The 10,000-nt window shown below is 36.0% G+C and overlaps 1 protein-coding gene across 1 annotated transcript in view; it reads right to left on the bottom strand.

Annotated features, from left to right (window-relative positions):
* The window catches only part of LOC138864140 (RAB11-binding protein RELCH homolog), a gene marked incomplete in the record, with an annotated part of 129,427 nt that overhangs the window by 78,695 nt on the left and 40,732 nt on the right, over window positions 1-10,000 (bottom strand).

The following is a 10,000-nucleotide window of genomic DNA, read 5'->3' as shown; positions in this document are numbered from 1 at the left end:
TCTGTGACTGGGGAAGGAGTAGGGACATTGATCAAGGAAAACAGAGGTGGCTATTGGAGAAGTAGGAGGAGAATAATCCAGGGGTTGGGAAAGGGAGACTGGGGAAGGTGGTAAAGCATCAGGAAAAATGTCTGGAGAGGAAGGGTCTGGAGATGGACACTGTTATAATATAAAGGATTCGTGTGAGAAATTCAAGTGGAAGTACTAGAGAGGGTGGGGTATGTTGGGAGGGTGTAGGAGGAAGGGGGGTGGAGGGAATTTGGGAAGAAGGATGAATATCTGCAAATACTTTAGAAGTAGCAGGAGATGGATATCTGAGGAACAGATGAAGAGGAAACTGTAGGAGAGAATGTAGTAGGAAAGCGTAGAGTGGAATGTTTAGGTTGTCTGGTACGACAACTAAAGTGAGGAGGAGGGGTAGGGTATGCGTGAAGTGGTAGAGATTGGAGTATCTGGATTTAGAACGGAAAAGGGATTTGACTGGTGGATAGGGTGAGTAGACAAAGGACGTCTACTCACCTGGGGAGATGCAGAAATATCTTGTGTAGATGGTGGGGAAGCAGAGCGTAGGACTGGTTTAGAATAAGTTGAGAGAGAAAAACCTTGTTGTCTTACTTCCTGTCTAGCCTCATGTAGAGTAAGGCCTAGTTTAATTCTGAGGACTGCTACCTCACATTCAAACTTATAAGCTGGGCAGCTAATATAAAACACATTAGGGGAGTCTCCACAATTGGCACATGTACATGACTGAGCAGGGCAATTTGAACTGTCATGACCAGGTTGGGCACAAAGAGGGTAGCGGGCTGTGGAGCAACAATGTTTGGCTGGGTGGCCAAAATGCCAACATTTCTGACATTGACTAGGAAGAGACAATCCACCAATATAAACCTCATGGGGGAGGTCTTGTCTATGGAAGCTAATCCTGGCAATATTGATGTGGGATTTACGTTGGCCTCTAGGAGGAAGAGTGTAACACTGTACAGCCACTGCATCATATTCACTAAGGCAGGAAAGTAAGTAATTTTCACAGTCTGACCAGGGGGAATAGAAACAGTTCCAGTACAAGCATTAAGAGTTGGGCTAGGTTCAGCAGGAATGAGTTTGCCAGTAAGGTCAGTTAGGGTAGATAGTGCAAGAGCTTGGGCTTCAGATGTGACCGTGACAAGGCGTGAATAATCAGAGTGACTGCGAAAGGTAACCTTGCCTACTTGTTTCTGGAGGCACTGCTGAAAGAGAAGGGTATTCTCAGAATAGGGTGCTGTGGGGGGAATCACAAAGAATTGATCCCACTTGGCTGGGCCAAATAAGAGTTCTCAGAAGGTTTGCAGAGGTAGAGGTAGTAGAAGGACGAGGGCGAGAGGAAGATGGGGTGATGTGGAGTGGAGTAGTTCTGCAGGGGGAGGACAAAAAGGATGAAGAGTAATAATTAGGGAAGAGCGGGTTGACATTGAAGAGGGTTGTGCAGCAGGAGAAGAGGAGAATGTTGGGGATGAGGAAGAGGTGTTTTCTAGAGGTTAACTAATAACCTGGGTGGGTGTTTAAGGGGACCTTCTGGTGATTTTTCGGCGATTTTCGCCCCTCTTGCCGAAATTGACTTTAAGAATGGTTAGAGTTGTTTGTAAGCATCAAAGAGGGGGTGGGTGTTTAAGAATGGTTAGAGTTGTTTGTAAGCATCAAAGAGGGGTTATTAGCATCAGTGGTTAGAACCATGGTCAAAGGAGGGGCAGGGGCTGGAAAACCATCAAAATCAAATTCAGATAGGCTATTTGATGAAGGGGCCTTAATGCCTCTATTGAGGGTAAAGAATCTTCATTACTGGCCATGTGTGAGCCAGGGTCCCCATAAGGGGTAAGGGCTTAGTAATTAACCAAGGGAATACCATGCCCATGGCTCCCAGAGGCCGTTCATGACTGACACAAAGCCAGCCTTTCATCCTTTCAGCACGGTTCTCACACATGGGATAGAAGAAGGTAATAAAGAAGATACAGAAGAGGAAAGAAGAGAAGAAAGGACCAAGCAAAATTAGTTGAGGCAAGGGCTGAGGCCCAAGGTAGGGGCAATCCGTTACCTTGGGTCTCAGTCCCCATCTCATCCCTCCCACAACCATAACAAGCTAGGTTTTGGGAGGGCCTTGCCTATCAAGAGCTGGGGGCCATGAACATGGAAAGAATTAAGAGTTATGTGACAACTGAATCATAAAAGAACCAAGGATGCAGCTGAGACCATTAAAAATAAAAAACTGCTGCAAACCTCCCTTTGCTTAAAACACACTCAATCCTTTCAACCTCAAGTCCTTACGAGACAATAAAAATCATCACGTGCATGACTTAATAAGGAGTATCTTATTGGAAACTTTACAACACGGTCGAAAAAATAATAAATGTAAAAAGGCATTTGTATGACATATTGAAACATTGAAAACATTATATAAATAATATATATAAATAATTTATATATAATATGTATATACATAATATGTACATATTTATATACATATATATCCATATATAAATTATATATATATATATATATATATATATATATATATATATATATATATGTATATATATATATATATATATATATATATATATATATATATATATATATATATATATATATATATATATATATATATATATATATATATATATATATATATATGTATATACACACATATATACATACATACATATATACATATATACATACATACATACATACATACATACATATATATATATATATATATATATATATATATATATATATATATATATATATATATATATATATATATATATATATATATATATTATATATCACATATATATTATATTAAGTTTAGATATATATATTTGTAAAAAAATATATATATATATATATATATATATATATATATATATATATATATATATATATATATATAAATATATATATATTATATATATTATATATTATACCACACCATGGTAATGTGTGGCATGAAATTTATGTGACGGACCAGACAGTACTGGGGGGCCCTGTGCCCCAACCTTCCCCCATGTTGGTCTTTCGTCTTGCAGTGCTTGAAGTGGAAAGAGGAAAAAAACTCTTAATTCATTTTTTACAAGATGTCTTGTTGAAAATGCAGTGAATATGTGATTATTTCTCTCACATCCAACTCCAGTGCTTTAAATTACTCCCTCATAAGTTGTTGTCTTGAAGTTGGATTGGTAGAAATTAATGCAAACATAGTTTGACTCTTACCATGTATTATACACAAGCTTAATTAAATGTATCCTACCACTTTGCCCTTGTCAGTGAATAAGCTTTGCATCTTCTTTGCTGGAGTTTTGTTTTCTACTATATATCTCACATAGTTTAGACTATTGTTAGTAATCTCACCAAGGGTAAGTACACAACAAGGATACACACCTCCAATCAACCCTGCAATAGACCATAATCAAACCTTAGTATAGTACTTTTTTATTTGTTATTATTTGTAGTTTTATTTCTCTATCACATTTTTGAGGTATATATTTACTTCAGAAAGCACTGTTTGCAAATCTGCCTTTCCATGTATTGGCAAATCTGGCACTATAATAACATCATATAGTTTGGCCTATGACAAATTTAGTATTCTTGGCATGATGATATACTATAGTGGATGACTGAAGTATACTGATTGACTATAAACTCTTAATATGAAGAAACATCAAGCATATAGTCGAGACACCATGTTATATCTGTCACAATGGGCTCCCTAAATGTTAATGTCTGACATCATCAGTTTTACCTACTTATATCATTACTCAATAAGGAAATTATTAAGGACTTAGCAAGTAATAGAAAGTAAGAATATGATGACTGAAAACAAAGTGAATCTGATGACTTCATGATTAAGTCATAATTCTGCAAGCCACAATAGGTTAAGGGGAAGAGTCATCGGTACGATCACGAAATTTGTTATCTGATCCTGCTTACTTTAGTTTTTTAGCTAGGTCAATAATTTTATTACACAAAGTACATGGGTATGAGATGCTTGTATACAAGAAATTTTATTTAAAAAGCTGCATAATTTTTTGCGCAAAAAAAAAAAAAAAAAAAAAAAAAAAAAAAAAAAAAAAAAAAAAAAAAAAAAACGAGATGATAGAATTTAAAAATTATGTGATGGTTTCCTTATAGTGAATAGTACTGCAGTTTCCTTCTGACCAGAGTTAGTCAACAAATAGGAGTACCAAATGTACCATTTATGTAAATCTATCTGAAACGACAATGTTTCACTTACCTTGCAAAAAAGTGCCTTTTTTTCTGAAAATCGCCATTATTTTTTTCAGTAAAAAATGTATTTGGTGGAAATAATGCATGACTTTGCTACAGTTAGTAGATACAAACTGGTCGATCCTTTTGCAACAAGAATTATTAAAATCGCGTATTTACATACAAAGTTAACCTATCATGCGTGAAAATATGATTTTGAGAAAATAGCAGTTTTTGTAATTCATCGTCATTATATCATAAAGGTCATAGCAATGATTATCAAATGTGAATACCTACTTAGACAATTCCTTGGCCTTTAATATGAGTCCTGTGGTAGAGGGTCAGGCCTTGTTCAGGTAATTTTAGGTCATATATATGTCAAGGTTAGGTTAGGTTAGGTGGGAGTGTTCTCTGAAAAGTATACTTTCAGATGTCAAGGCTCTTGGTCCCTCTGTCATTTACATATCATAGTACATAATAAATTGTATATTATGCAATTCTGATATATAAATAACATATTGTTAGGTTTTCAACAAGTTGAAAACAAAACATATGTACTCCCGAAAACTTTATCAATCGCACTGTTCTCCCGTCCATGCTGCTGATGCCTGTCTGCTGAACGCAGCCTAAACTATCGTACAGCAGTATCATACCAAAGAAATCAGCAAAAATTGCCGAAAAAAACGTGAAAATATAAGAAAAACAAAGCATGAAGCAAAAAGGGGTGTGGCAGCACGAGGGCATTTAAATACCCCATACCTTAAAACCGCAGAAAGGAGCGCGTTACGCATCTGGCAACCGGCGCCCTGGGTGCATCACATGGTCATGTATCCACACACAAAGTTTGAAAAAATTGTAATTTGGGAACCGTACTGACGACTCTTCCCCTTAAGAGATGGGATGACATTCATTTTAACTAAAAGTGAAAATGGGATGACACATATACTGCTCAACTTGAGAACCCTACTGGTCCTTTTCCTCCCTTTGGAGGAGCATTACTGGATAATGGAAATAAGATTCTTAATACCTAAACCCAACACTAGAAAATGTATAAACTTCTTTCCTTAGCATGATATCAATAATGAAAAGTAAAACAAATTTCAATACCTTGCAAAACCTTGAGCCACATGATCATGGATGCCTCCCTGGTCCATCTTCTTCAAAGTGAAGAGTGCCATTTCTAAACTCTTCTGTTGATAGTAAATATCTCTTATTAGAATCTCAATAACACTAAACAACTAAAACTAAAATGTTTTCACATTTCACAATCTTTAAACATTACATCTTGCTCCAACTACAAACATGGAATCCATGGGGAATATTTCTTTTAAGCTGTGGACCAGAGTTAGATTACAACATCAACACCAAAGATGTTGCCTTTTAAAGTTAGATAATTAAATACTGTTATATGCCACAATTGTCTCACATATCAAAAATACTAATAAAAGAAAATATGAATATGAAAAAACTGTCATATTTCTTATTTTCATATCTATATACAAGTGCTTATATTCCTAAATAATGTATCCTGTAAATCATTCCATGTTACTGAACCTCATTCTTAATCCCTTGAATTCTACACTGTCATCAGCCTCATGGCATTAAGCCAGAGATTCCCATTGCCCAACTCTGTCAGTGCATTAGTTGCCAGTTTGGACTTTGGCATCCTGGAAGGTAGTGTTATGCAGGTGGGGCAGTTAGAAGTAATATTGTGATTTTGCAATCTATATATAAATGAAATAAAGTTTATTTAATGTACTAGGCCTTATACAATCAAGGAGTTGGTCCCAGGCATCACATCTCTACATGCCACTGCTGGAAAGCTTAAAAAATAATAATAATAACAATAATACAAAATAAACAATAATGAACTTCAAAGAACACAATCATTCTTTTTGAAGGCTGTACAGGATAAAAATGCACTACTTTTGAAGTGTGCTTTGGCTCAGGTCAGTACTGAGGATATGAAGATATTAAATTAGGAGTTTTAGTGCTGTGACTGACTCTGGGTAGCCTGTGGCAAGAGTAACCATTTTACAGTTCACTCCCATAAGTTCTACTCACCTGGTTAATCACACAATGTTAACCCAAAGCTGACGGGTAAAAATGTTTCGCAAGTGGACGTAAGAACAGGATTGTTTGCACCTGGCTCGATCAGTCGTTTGCAAGCGACATTCAGCACCTAAAAGCTTTTATTTTGCTACAAGTTATAATATAAAAATATTATAATTTTGAAGGTTTACCTTCATAATAGGTGCCATTGCCTAAAATCTTTACAATATAAATGAAGCCGCTATTATCGGAGAAAAACCAACTCCGTCCGACAAACCAGTGGTGCAGGAATGGGCATGATGTGATGCCCTCCCTTTTTCGGTCCACAAAAGCCATGGCATGTGCGTATATGCCACCTGTCGGCTACGGGTTAATTTAGTCATAATGCCCACGATCATGGAAGGCCTGTCAAAAACTAGCAGGATTTTTCTTTTTTTTCATAATGCATGAGACAAATGGAAGTGTCTACATATCCATTTAGTGCTGCTTGGCAAGTTTCCTTTAGCCCCACCAATGTTATAAGGGGGACGATGACAACTTTTTTGACTTTTGAGTTCTATTGACACTTGTTATGGTAATGAAATATTTGTTTTCTGGCGCATAATACTGAGCTTGTCAAATACCTGCAACCAAAATCTGCCTTCGTGAAACTTGAAAAAAATCACGTCTGTTTTCACAGCTGGAAGGACAAAGAAGTTGCGAGTTTTGCAACTGGTCATTTAATGAAAAATATTTTTAAAAAAGACTATTATGAACAAACATTTAATACTTAATATGCAAATAAGTTCATTTGTATTGGTGTAAACATATTACATAATGATGTTATGATATTATTTACTATTTTCGTTGTAGTTGACTTAATATTTGACCAATGTGGATAAAATTTTGTCTATATGTAGTATGAGCATGTCAAACTTCTTAAATAATCAGATTTTCTTGTTAATCCACATGCTGCACAGCATAACCAACCTGCATTAAACTTCTAGATATTCATTTTCTATAAAGTTTGGAATTCTGAGTTTGTAGATTCCATACTCAACATTTACCTAAAATCCCATAAAAAAATATGCAGACACTGGATTTCCTATAATTTTTATGTGCGTAATCAAAACTTTTGAGATGAGAGTCCATAAAGTTTCTGTGATGGTTGCACTAAGTGGCATGTGACACCCTCCATGCTCAGCCTTTCAACATCTATTGGTCTATAATCTCTCCTCCTCCCCCTCATACTCCTTCAGCCTAGTCGAGTGGAGTGTTGCCATATCCCAGTACCATGCTGGTTCTTTTTTTCGGCTTGACTATAAGGGAACGTATGCTTTATGACCTACACTACACTTACACTTCCTTGGCTTCTATTGCCTACCTGGGGATAATTTTTCTGGGCTAGTAGCATACTTAATGTTTTATTAATTTTTTTAGATGTTAAGCTATGAATTAAAAATTGCATAATTTTGAACAAGGTCAGTAGTCTCCCCTTAAGGATCAAAGTGCCAACTCCAGAGATTACAAAAATGAAATGAATCCAACATTTCCTTACTCTGGAATATATGCAACAACCAACAGTTTTCCACAATACAATTAAACAAAAATAAACAAACAAATAAAAAAGAGCAAGAACCTGGCATTTAAGAACATATTTTGAAGATGATACCAAAGCTAACACATCAATCAGCTTATCATAAGTCATTGAAGGACAATATATGCAAGACAATGCATCAGCCTTTACTAAGCATTATGCACAAATGAATTTCATTTAGAAGTTTGATCTCCCATGCAAAGTATGTACAGATAAAACAAAACAAAGAATGGCAACAAATTTCACAAAAAACTAAAATTACCATACCAAAAACAACAAGTGAATTCAACACTACTTCCTTGAAAGCAGGAGACTTCGGAGAGACCTAATTAAAAATATAAAAACAAAGATGAGATTCAGAAAAATTGGACTGGAAAACACTTTTCAGACAAAAAATATGCAAAAACCCTGAAAACTGCACATGAATATAAACCTGTGGGGGAAGGAATATACTTAGAAAGCATTGAGAATTTAGAATAACATCTTAAACTGAACAAGGAGTTTATACTTTTCGTAGATAAGTATTACATTTGTAATTGTAGAAGTAATAAAACAAGTAAAAATATACTTTGTTACTATTTGGTAAATATCGCTAAGAAAACCTGCAAATATCCAAAATTACAAAATGGCATAGGCAATTACTGTTAACAATAAGCAAAACATACAAAAAAGTTTTGATGATAATTTTCAGATCATCTTTTTTACCACAATGGATTTGTAGGAAAATGTATTTATGGAGGTGTTCACCTTTTCAAAAAATAGAAGCAGAGTAAAAAATTTAGAAAAAATCTATTCAGGGAGTCCTGCCATTTACATAAAGATAGGTAAATATGTGTGTAGTCTGAAAAATAACTATTATTACCTTTACTTGTGGTCAACGAGCAGCTAAACACAACTTTTGTTAGCCCCTCCCATGGGATGTGTTGCCACACAGCGATCCTTTTACAATTATTGAGTATCAAGACTAATCCGTTCCTTCTGTTGGTTTAAAAAGCACACTATGCTTGTGTACTGGTCTCTCGCCAGTGAGCGGTAAATTTGTTTGTGTCATTCTGAATGTCTCTTAACTAATACAGTTTCTTCATCTGTCTCTCTCTCTTTCTCTTTCCCCCTCACACACACACACACACACACACACACACACACACACACACACACACACACACACACACACACACACACACACACACACACACACACATGAGAGAATGAGAAAGCAATTGACAGAGATGCAGAGAGTGTCATATATGAAATTGTGCAAAGATATTTGATGTAAAATGTTTGAGAAATGAAGAAGTGAGAGGGGGGGGGTTATGAGGACAAAGAATGAACCAGGGAGGGGGGAAGTGTACCCCCCTACAGTCTCCCATCCCTGCAGGAGGGGTATGGGATGAGGTAAAGGAATAGGGGGATATGGAGGACAGGGGAAGGATCACAGAGGGGGAAACTGTGATGTAGAATCTGCAATTGATAGTTCCTCATTCTGGGTATGGGTGAGGCATATCTAGCTGATATCCATGATTTATGGAAACATGGATGGTGGGTGGAGCTACAGAATATCTAGGGCAGTATACCGAGTCTAAAAATAGATCCAGTACAGAATATGGGATCACTCAGCAATAACTAAATTCAAATAGAATTATAATCCCAAAAAAGTGTCACCAACTGTTGTTTCATGATGCCGGTGTCAGTGTCACCGTATAAAACAGGCTAATGAACCAAATATTTGAAGCTTACATGAAGATGACCATGCACTGTTTTGTCTATTTATTTATAAATTTCATGATATTGTCTTACCTTAAAATATAATGGCTATTTTGCATTATTTCACTCCCATCATGACTTAAGTGGCAAATAAGAACAAAATATTTATCATCACATCCAATACCTGTTTAACAAATCAAATTATCAAACTGTTAAATGCAAGGGGATGTATCTGTTGTTGGGGAAATTATAGTAACATTACTTAAAGGAAAACTGGTAAATGCGTTGTTATGAAATAATCAACGGGTAATACGGGTAGAGATGGTTGATGGAAAAGTAACATGAGAAGAGTCTAGGGGATGAGATAAGGGGACTCGGGAAGGAGGTGAAGTATCAGAAAGAGTGTCAGGAGGGAAGGAATCCGGA

Source organism: Penaeus vannamei, chromosome 15 (genome assembly GCF_042767895.1).
Source record: "Penaeus vannamei isolate JL-2024 chromosome 15, ASM4276789v1, whole genome shotgun sequence".
Taxonomy (NCBI): domain Eukaryota; kingdom Metazoa; phylum Arthropoda; class Malacostraca; order Decapoda; family Penaeidae; genus Penaeus; species Penaeus vannamei.
The sequence above is the reverse complement of the archived record's forward strand: the minus strand, read 5'-3'. Positions and strand labels throughout refer to the sequence as shown.